We start from the raw sequence: 10005 nt of genomic DNA on the forward strand, positions 1-10005 counted from the left end.
TCCTCACAACTCACTTCTATGAGAGAATCTAGTTCTCATTTCTTATAGATGAGGAAACAGAGGCAGCACACTAGTTGAGTGGATGTTCAAGGTCACCTTGCTGGTACCCAGAGATCGAATTCCTGTGACAGAGCTGCGATCCTAAAGTGATGGTGCAGGGTTCACAGCATTGCAGTGGGGTCGCTTTCTCCATGCACCCCTCCTTCAGCCTGGCCCAGCAGCATTGTCAGACGTCTCCTGAAAATACTCTGCTCCTCTTGAAGAGTGCTCCAGATAAGAAATGAGGGGCAATTTACAGGGAGCTCCATCCATGGAGGGTTCCAAAAGCTTTCCTTTCTCACCCTAGGACACACAGAGCCAGTGTTCTAAACTAGGCTCCCCTAACTCACTACATCATCTAGACACAAGAACACCTGTGCACTCTACAGGTACCCTGGTGATCTTGTCCTAAAGAGGACCACAAAGTAGATAGGACCCAAATAACTGCCATATTCTCTAACCCCAAATGGGCAGCAGATTTAGGAAGACGGCAAAGTAAAATTATCCCTAAAAGTCAAACCACACTGTACCTACCTGGGAGTCTTCACCAGCAATAGTTTGAAATCCTATCTGCCCCCAGGATCCTCAACTCAGTATAATATGTTCTCAGTTGTATTTTTGATGCAATGAGTACAGTCAGACTTCTAACATGGCACCATAAGCAGGGCCGAATCCAGTTCACCTGAACTCCAAACTCTCTCTAATCTAAAACCAGAAGAGGCTTCACTGACGGAGGCAAAAGAAGAGGGAGGCTGTAGATAAAGTGATCAGCTCAGGATGATTCTGCCTCAAGTATTTTACCTTGTTGTCTGATATACTGTATATATGCTTATTTGGTTATTTGAAATAGGATAGGGAAGGGGGGAAAACAAGATGAGGGGTGGGGGGTGGGGGGAGGGAAATGGGGACCAAAACATAAGAAAGGGTATCAATGTTTGTGAAGTAATGCACCTTCTGTCTGGTGAATATAATGTAACCCTTCTATTAATTACAATAAAAATATATGAAAAATAAAGAAAACAGAAACAAACATGGTTTTCCTCAATACATTTGCAGCGATATGGAAGGATGTGGAGGGTACTGTGCTAAGTGCTACATGTCATGGTTCAACCTTATAGCAAGCATCAGAGTTACAGAATACCCTTTTTACTTACCTAGCCCACTGTCATTTGCTTTACTGTATGCTGTTTGTTCAAAGGGGTTTCACCATGGTATTTCACACACACATACAGTACTTTAATCAGGCGGACCTTACTTCACACACACACACACACACACACACACATTCTCTATTATTCAACATATTTCAATGAATTTTGGGATCTATCTTCATTCATAGATGTATTGCTTTTCAGTATATTCTCTATATCTCTACTCTCATTTCCTCAAAAAGTCTCAAGATTACCAAGAATAGATAGATAGATAGATAGATAGACAGACAGACATGCATACATACATATACCCATATATATGTACATACGTACATACATACATACATACATACATACATACATACATACATACGGTATGGTAGCATTTATTTTAAAATCATAATTGTTACCAGACTATAAAAATTGTTCTGCATCAACTTTTTAATGCCTCGTTTCTACTTAGTATATGAGCTCTATATTATTCTTTTAAATTTCAGCAAAGTATTCCACCAATATCACAATTTACTTAACCATTGCCCTATATTTAAGATATTTGCCTAATTTACAATTTTTATTCTAATATATAATATCATAATGAGCCTGCTTTTATAAATGTATCCTTATACATTCTTTAGGTTCTATCTGAAGAAAAATCCCTAGAAATAGGATAACTAAGTTAAAAATGCATTTTTTAATTTGACAAATCAAAGTTTACATGTCCCAGTTGACTATATGTGAAAATGCAAAGCAGGTATTAAAACTGATAATGTCCGATATTTATACCAGTCTGTATATTAGAACATCTAAATTCTTAATTAAAAAACACAAATGAAGTGAAAGCTTTAAACTGGTACACACTGTTCACACCTATATTTCAAGTTTGGAAATGCATATTTGTGAGCAGCAATACAAAAGTATTCATAAAGAATGCATAATCTCTGAAAATTATGAAAACATCCCTGCTACCAATACATTTCTAAATACAAAACTGACTGCCATTTTTGTAACTTCTGTGTAGCGAGGAGTTCATTTTTATTTTTTTTAATTGTAATTAGTAAAAGGGTTACATGATATTTGCCAGATAGAAGGTGCATTAATTCACATACATTGATACCCTTTCACATGTCTTGGTACCCATTACCCTCCCCCCTAACCCCCCCACCCGTCTTGGTTTTCCCCCCTTCCCTATCAAATTTCAAATAACCAAATACAAATAAATGGCGTCTACGGCCATACCACCCTGAACGCGCCCGATCTCGTCTGATCTCGGAAGCTAAGCAGGGTGGGGCCTGGTTAGTACTTGGATGGGAGAAGTTCATTTTTAAAACAGATAAAATTCAGTCTTTAGGTGTGAATGGTATGAATGACAGTCTTTTGTTTTGTTTTAAATTTCTTGGTTGTTTGGGATCCTTAAACATGCAAAAGCTTTTAGAACAGGATGGTACACAAAGGAACCAGGGTTGTCTTATGGCATCCAGTTAAGCCAGAGCTGGGAAAGCCTCTCAGTCATCCACACCAGGAGCAGAAGCACTTGACTTATCAGTCCTACTGCCACGGTTTGGACATCCACCACCTCCACGTCCACCTCATCCTCCCCATCCTCCCCTGCCACCACGACCTGGGCAACCTAGGTCACCAAAATTGATCTCCAGCTAAGATGTTATATCATTTGCTGGTTTCTGGAAATGATGGTCCATAACCGAATCTTCAGCATGCGCCTCTTCACTCTTTGATTTATGAAGAACAAATCCTTTCTTCCACTGCCCATCAGCACCTTGGTTTGGTTTCCTAATATTAAATGCCACTTTTGCCCGGTCTTTATTTTGAATAGCCTTCCACTCATCCAAAGTCATCTCTTCTGGATCCTCTTCCTTAACTTCTGCAACCTCATTCTCCTTATTTTCAGTGTCTGCCACTGGGTGTTCTTCACCGTCAGGTGTTTCCTCAGTCACATCTGTTTGATCAAATCAGTTAATTCATCGTTGACAGTTCCCCAGGTGTGAGATCCGCTACCTCCACGCTTGTCCTCATGCTTCAGACCACTGTAAATGTGAAAAAGAAGATCTATCACTTCCACTATGCCTATCAAGTTCACGTTTGCCACGAGAATCAAGTCCATCTCCTCGGCCCATTCCAAGTCCACGTCCTCCTCGTCCCCTTCCAAGACCACCACGGCCTCAGATAGGTCGGTCAATAATTGGTTTATCAACTGAAAATTTGCCTCCTTCACCCTTTTCTTCAAGTGGCTTTTCAAATCTTCTTTCACGAGGTGGTCGCCTTTCTGGTCTTCTATCCATTATTTTCCCTTCACCCTGAAGTTGTTGATCAGGTCTTCTTCCAACTTGCCTTATTCCTTCTTTCTTTTTTTTTATTAGCGTAATTAATAAAAGGGTTACATGATATTTGCCAGATAGAAGGTGCATTAATTCACATATATTGATACCCTTTCACATGTCTTGGTCCCCATTACCCTCCCCCCTCCCCCCATCTTGGTTTCCCCCCTTCCCTGTCCAATTTAAATAACCAAATACAGGGCCTGAACATTGACCTTGGGCTTTCTTCAAGGCTAGCACTCTGCCACTTGAGCCTCAGCACCATTTCTGGCTTTTTTTCTACATATGTGGTATCAAGGAATTAAACCCAGGTCTTCTTGCATGCTAGGCAAGCACTCTAACACTAGGCCAAACTCCGGGCCCCCATACAGTCTTCTTTCTGTCTTCCTATCCCAGCATCCTTCAGACTTCCTGCACACCCCATCCTTCCTAAACTTTCTGTCCTACTCAAAGGGATTTCTGAAGGATACCTGTAGGCATTATTGAGACAGCTGAAAGTTTGCTTTCTCTTTTCTCTGCCCCCATGTTGTGTGGAATAGAGGATTTACATGATGTTTTATCATGAATTCTTAAGCTGATTCCATTGTGTACAAATACCACAACTTGTTGATCCATTCATCAACTGAGGGACATCTAGGTTGGTTCCATATCTTTGCTATGGTGAATAGTGCTGCAATGAACATTGTTGTGCTAGTGGATTGAGTATGCCCTAGATTCTGGATGGTTGGGTAAATGCCAAGTAGTGGAATTGCTGGGTCATTCCTTCTTTCTTAAGCTCCACAGGCAGCTGCATCGCCTCCCTCTTGTCAGCCATGCTGACATTGGGGGGCAGCGCTTTCTTGCGGTCTTTCTGGGACTCTTTCTACAGCTGTTTGCCCGCGGCGTTGGAGTTGGTCTGGGCCTTGAGCAGCTCTCTTGGCCCCAGAGAAGCCGCCCCTGCCGGCTTCTCTTTTCTTGTTCTCTGCATCCTTCAGCACCTCGAAGAGGTCCGATTCGTCCTCAAGTAAGTGGTCGAATCGGTTGGTGACCACGCAGCCACAGCCTTCCTGTAGGTGCCCAGGCATGATGGTGGCTCGGCGACGCGTTCCTCCACGGATTGCAGCGGGCCAACAGCGCCTGCTTCAGCTCTAAAAATGCATTTTTAAGTCTATTTTTAATTTGGATTAAAAAAAACTGCCAAATTACTCTCTCTTGGAAAAACATTTTTAAAAATCATTTCTTCTCCAACTATTTGTGTATGGAATGTGCAAAATGTAAAAGTTCTGCCACAGCAGGCTTCCCCAATCCACTGTATATCCCCAATCCACAGCATATCTTTGCCATCTAAATTGTTATCCTTGGCCTGAACTTTCTGAGCTGATAAGCTGGTGCCTGGCTCTCTGGGGGCACTGGGAGTGCTCTCCTGCCCTATGCTAATGGCAGCATCTGCCACACTCTCTGTCAGGGAGTTCCAGCTGAGCCTGGCTCTCCAAGTCCAGCCTCCTGTAATATCTCCCTTAGGATAACCTAAAGGATAGAAAGCATGCCTGCATCACCTTTGCCATTTCCAACCTGTCACAGTATTGACACTGGCCAGAAGTCTCCAGGCCAGCTATCCAGTGAAGGGCAGGAAAGGAAGTGGAAGGAAAGTACATCGGTTCCCTAACAAACACTGCAAAGGTCCCAAACCCAGTGAGACTTGGTAAATAAAGCTCTAGATGGGCAAACTGAGAGCTACTAGTCCTTTCATATTCTAGAAATGGAAGCACACACAATCAATGTTTCCTGTATCTTCAGATAGGGGCAACACCATCCTACTCCAGTTTAAGGATTTCAAGAGAAAATACAGGATTTTTTTTTATATAATGCCACACTAGGAGTTTTCCAAACACATTTCTGTTCTTGCAGTTGTCTTAGACACTAACAAATTTGGATTAAAAAAAAAAACCAAACTGAAAATCAGAAATGTTCCTGGTTTGTCTCCAACCTTAACTCCTTCCTTGCCAAGGTTTGTCTTGTCAGCACTACTCAGGCCTCCTAACCATACAGTCTTCTTTCTTTTTTTTTCTTTTTTCTTTTTGCCAGTCCTAGGCTTGAACTCAGGGCCTGAACATTGACCTTGGGCTTTCTTCAAGGCTAGCACTCTGCCACTTGAGCCTCAGCACCACTTCTGGCTTTTTTTCTACATATGTGGTATCAAGGAATTAAACCCAGGTCTTCTTGCATGCTAGGCAAGCACTCTAACACTAGGCCAAGCTCCGGGCCCCCATACAGTCTTCTTTCTGTCTTCCTTTCCCAGCATCCTTCAGACTTCCTGCACACCCCATCCTTCCTAAACTTTCTGTCCTACTCAAAGGGATTTCTGAAGGATACCTGTAGGCATTATTGAGACAGCTGAAAGTTTACTTTCTCTTTTCTCTGCCCCCATGTTGTGTGGAATAGAGGATTTACAAGATGTTTTATCATGAATTCTTAAGCTGATTCAGGCAATTTCCAGGGAATTCTAAAAATTTCCTGAAATTTCAAAGCACTGCCTAGAACAACTCTACTGCATTTAAAGCCACCAGCACTAACGGATGCCAATATATAAGGACTCTGTGCATCAATTTAGGCATCCACCCACAAGGCAAACTGAGAAAACAATGAGAGAGGGAGATCAGAACAGGAAAGAAAGAAACACTTCTTTAAATAAACATACAGATATTATAGTTGAAGGGCAAAATACATGGGGTTAGAATCAATAAAAATGATCATGAGTCTTCAGTTTTTGCCTGCTCTGAAGTTCCCTCTAGCACACTGGGTGAAATATGCTGCAGACACTCTAACTAGTGCACCTGAAAGACTTGTTTTCCTATTCATGATCACATGTTTATTGCATTCACCAGGCTGCCTCAGGTTTCCAAGATTATCATCACATGTCAACAACAGGAAACATAAGCTTCCTAGATTGATCCATCTTGTTCAAAGCCTACCAACTTATATCTACATGGACACTCCTCGCCAATAAGTACTTGTATTTTACAATTTATTAATTTACAGCTTTAGAGTTGGAAGCCTTTCCTAAAAACTAAATATTTTAGAACCAATCAAGAAATATTTATGTATTTAAGGGAGTCTTTTCTTGGTGCCTTATTTGATTTGTCACATTCCAAAGCTACCATCACTTCAACCTAAGAACATCTTTCTACATATCATCACTCACTTTCTGATTTTAACATTATCATTGCTGTTATTTATTGTTATTATTATTATTTGCTTCATTCATCACATTAGTAACTGACTGGACTTCCTCTTCTACAGTGTTGAAAGGTTGCTTATATGGATCACTGTATTTAATGGTAAGTTCTCAACACCCAACTCCAACTGAGTTAAACAATCAAGAAAATACATTGTTAACTTCTATAACTAAATAGAGAATAGCTATGGTGTGTGTGTGTGTGTGTGTGTGTGTGTGTGTGTGTGTCCTGTGTGCCCTGTGTGTGCTCAAAAGATTTGGGAATTATTCACTTGGCTGTATGTCTTTGCACCTGCCTTTTTCTTGGCTTTGTTGGCTTCATCTCAAGCTCAGTTCACTCAAGGTAGCAATTCAGGCAACAGGAGTTCCAGGTTTCACTAGAACTAGCTCTACACTTTATCTAGGAGTCTCTCTTCCTCGTCCCACGTTGTCAAACACAGTTCTGGGTTTCCCTCCAGGGAAACATAAATCGCACACCTTCACCTAAAACAGATATAAAGGATATCTGCCTTGCGAAGTCAGTCACAACCTCCTCCAGCAGCTGGGGATGAGTCACTATAGTCTTAGCCTCACAACTTCTGCTCATTAGAGATGTGAGAAATGGAGCCATGAATTTCAAAGTCAAATCCCCCACACAGATAAAGTGAAAAAAAAAAAGAGATGGTCTGAAGCTACTGAGCTCAGAATTGGACATCAGAATATCCTCTCAGTGATTCTCAAGGACATGCCCTACAAATAATATCAGAGAGTTAAGTACATGAAACATTATTAATCTGATATAACTCAAAAGGTAGAGACCTTCTGCTTTAAATCATCAGGCAGGAACTGTGCATTGTTTACCTTTGTTGCTTTGGCATGTGGAAAGTATGAACTCAACTGCTTGCCAACCTCCCTTACCAACAACATTCCCTCTCTCCTTTCTCCCCTGTTAGCATCCCGTATCATCTGCTTTCCTGGCCCTGGTTTCCCTTCCCTCAAGGTCTCTCATATAGAAAACATAGGCCTACTAGCCACCCTTAGCCTCATCTGGAGAACGTAATTTAGCAAACAAGACTGTGATCAAGCAAATCAACTTCACTGAGAGTCAAACAGAGAACAGCGTGTTTCTTGTGTGAACAGCAGGAAAGGGTGCCCATCCATGAATGTGAATGCCATTTGTCTGTGGTTTCAAGTGGAGCAGACCTGGAGCTAGACAGAGCTTTGGTGTAATTGGATTTTATAAAATAAAAAGGTTTTATTTAGACCAAGCCCAGTCTATTAGTCATGTGGTGAGATGAAGCTCTGGCCCACTGATGCAGGATCTGTGTTTCCTGGACTATTTATTTGGAAATGAGGAGGGACCAAAAGCCAAACTCCAGGTCTCTTTCTCCATTTCCTTAGGCCAGATTCTTGGGAGAAATATTTCTATAGGCTTGAAATAAACTCTGGCCCTGGATCCGGATTTCTTTGACTCAAAAAAAAAAAAAAACAGGCTGCCTTTGATATTTACAAAACATAAGCACTGACAGATTATGAGGCTCTCCCTTCGGTAACTGGAACAAAACCATACTAACTGTAAAACACAAAACATCAATGCCTGCAGAAATCTGAATAACTTTTTATTTTGGTTTACAGACAGCAAACTTTCAGATACAGTGAGTTAATCTGAGTTTTCACTCCTCTCCTTTCCCTCCCGACATCTCTTCACTCCTTAGCTGGTGGGATGTTAGTTAGTTAGTTAGTTATATTGGTACCAGTACTAGAGTTGAACTCAGACTCTCACTTGTGCTTTTGTGCTCAAGGCAGGCACTACCACTTGAGCCACAGCTCTGCTTCTCTAGTGAACATTTAATTGCACAGCTATTTGATCTTTTGAATAGCCCAGGAATTTAAAGATCTATCTTTTCCCAGAGTTTCACAATTTCAATCTGCTGAGTGATCTTTTTCTTGCCAAAAAAATAAAAATTAAGAAAAGCCTTAATGTCAGCAAAAAACAATGTTGAAGTCAAGTGAGAATTCACTGATCAGTGACTAGTGCAGTTGCTCAACAGTTTATTCCATCATCTTACCATTCTGATAGCACTTCCATCTCATGCCCCTTGTCAGAGTTGATCCTTCCACTGTTCCATGGACCCAAACACCTCTAGCCAAAGATAGCAGTTCTAATCTCTCTCTTTCTCTCTCTCTCTCTCTCTCTCTCTCTCTCTCTCTCTCTCTCTCTCTCTCTCTCTCTCTCTCTCTCTCGCACACACACACACACACACTATCAGAATTTTTACCACTTAATGATAGCAACAGGAAGGGGAAAGTAAAGGAGGAGGAGGAAGAAGAGGAGGAGCAGGAGGAGGAGGAGGAGGAAAGAAAAAAGAAAGAAAAAAAGAAAAGAAAGAAAGAAAGAAAGAATCTAATTGCCTTACAACTCTACTCTATGTCCCTGTAGTTCTTTCTGTTTTTTTTTTTATCAAAGTGGTTATTTATGGAAAATGGAGAGCAAGAATTTTTACCTATCAATGAATATTTGCAGGAGCTTTACAATTAAATAGGGGAATTTTTTGAGTGAGATATATACATAATTAAGCAGCGTAGTTGATCATTATCTCAGACACTTTTGGGAGACAACTCTGAAGTAGTCTTATTGCTTGAAGGGATTATGGGCTCCAAGATCTGAAGTTGCCAAGTCTGGTGGCTCACACCTGTAATCCTATCTACTCAGGAGGCTGAGATCTGAGGATCATGGTTCAAAACCACTCCAGGCATGAAAGTCCAGGAGACTCTTATCTCTAGTTAAACACCAGAAAACTGAAAGTGGCACTATGGCTCAAGTGGTAGGACAGTAGTCTTGAGCTGAAAACCTCAGGGACAGTGCCCAGGCCCAGAGTTCAAGTCTCATGATTAACCAAAAAGAAAAAAATCTAAAGTGAATCTGAATTACCTTGTATTTATAAAGTGGTAAAACTGTTCAGACCTATTATCTTGATAAGATCATCCCTAAATGAAAGAAATTACTCACTATCTGAAACTAAGACTGCCCTTCCTCTATGGAAGTCATCACTCATTGTTTTTTGTTTGTTTTGCTTTGTTTTTGTTTTTGTTTTTGTCAGTCATGGGGCTTGGAGTCTGGGCCTCAGTATTGTCCCTGAGCTCTTCAGTTCAAGGCAACTGCACTACCACTTGACCCACAGAACCTCTTCCATTTTCTGGCAGTTTAATTGGTAATTGGAGAAAAGAGTCTCATGGACTCTTTTGCCTGAGCTGGCTTTGAACCTTGATCCTCAGATCTCAGCCTTCT

At 41.1% G+C, this 10005-nt stretch overlaps 1 pseudogene; it reads right to left on the bottom strand.

Moving 5' to 3' along the window:
- Positions 1–2576: 2576 nt before the first annotated feature.
- On the bottom strand, positions 2577–4587 carry LOC150063950 (SERPINE1 mRNA-binding protein 1-like; annotated as a pseudogene).
- Positions 4588–10005: the final 5418 nt, after the last annotated feature.

The sequence above is a fragment of the Megascapheus bottae genome, chromosome 4 (assembly GCF_031878675.1).
Source record: "Megascapheus bottae isolate mThoBot1 chromosome 4, mThoBot2.hap1, whole genome shotgun sequence".
NCBI lineage: Eukaryota > Metazoa > Chordata > Mammalia > Rodentia > Geomyidae > Megascapheus > Megascapheus bottae.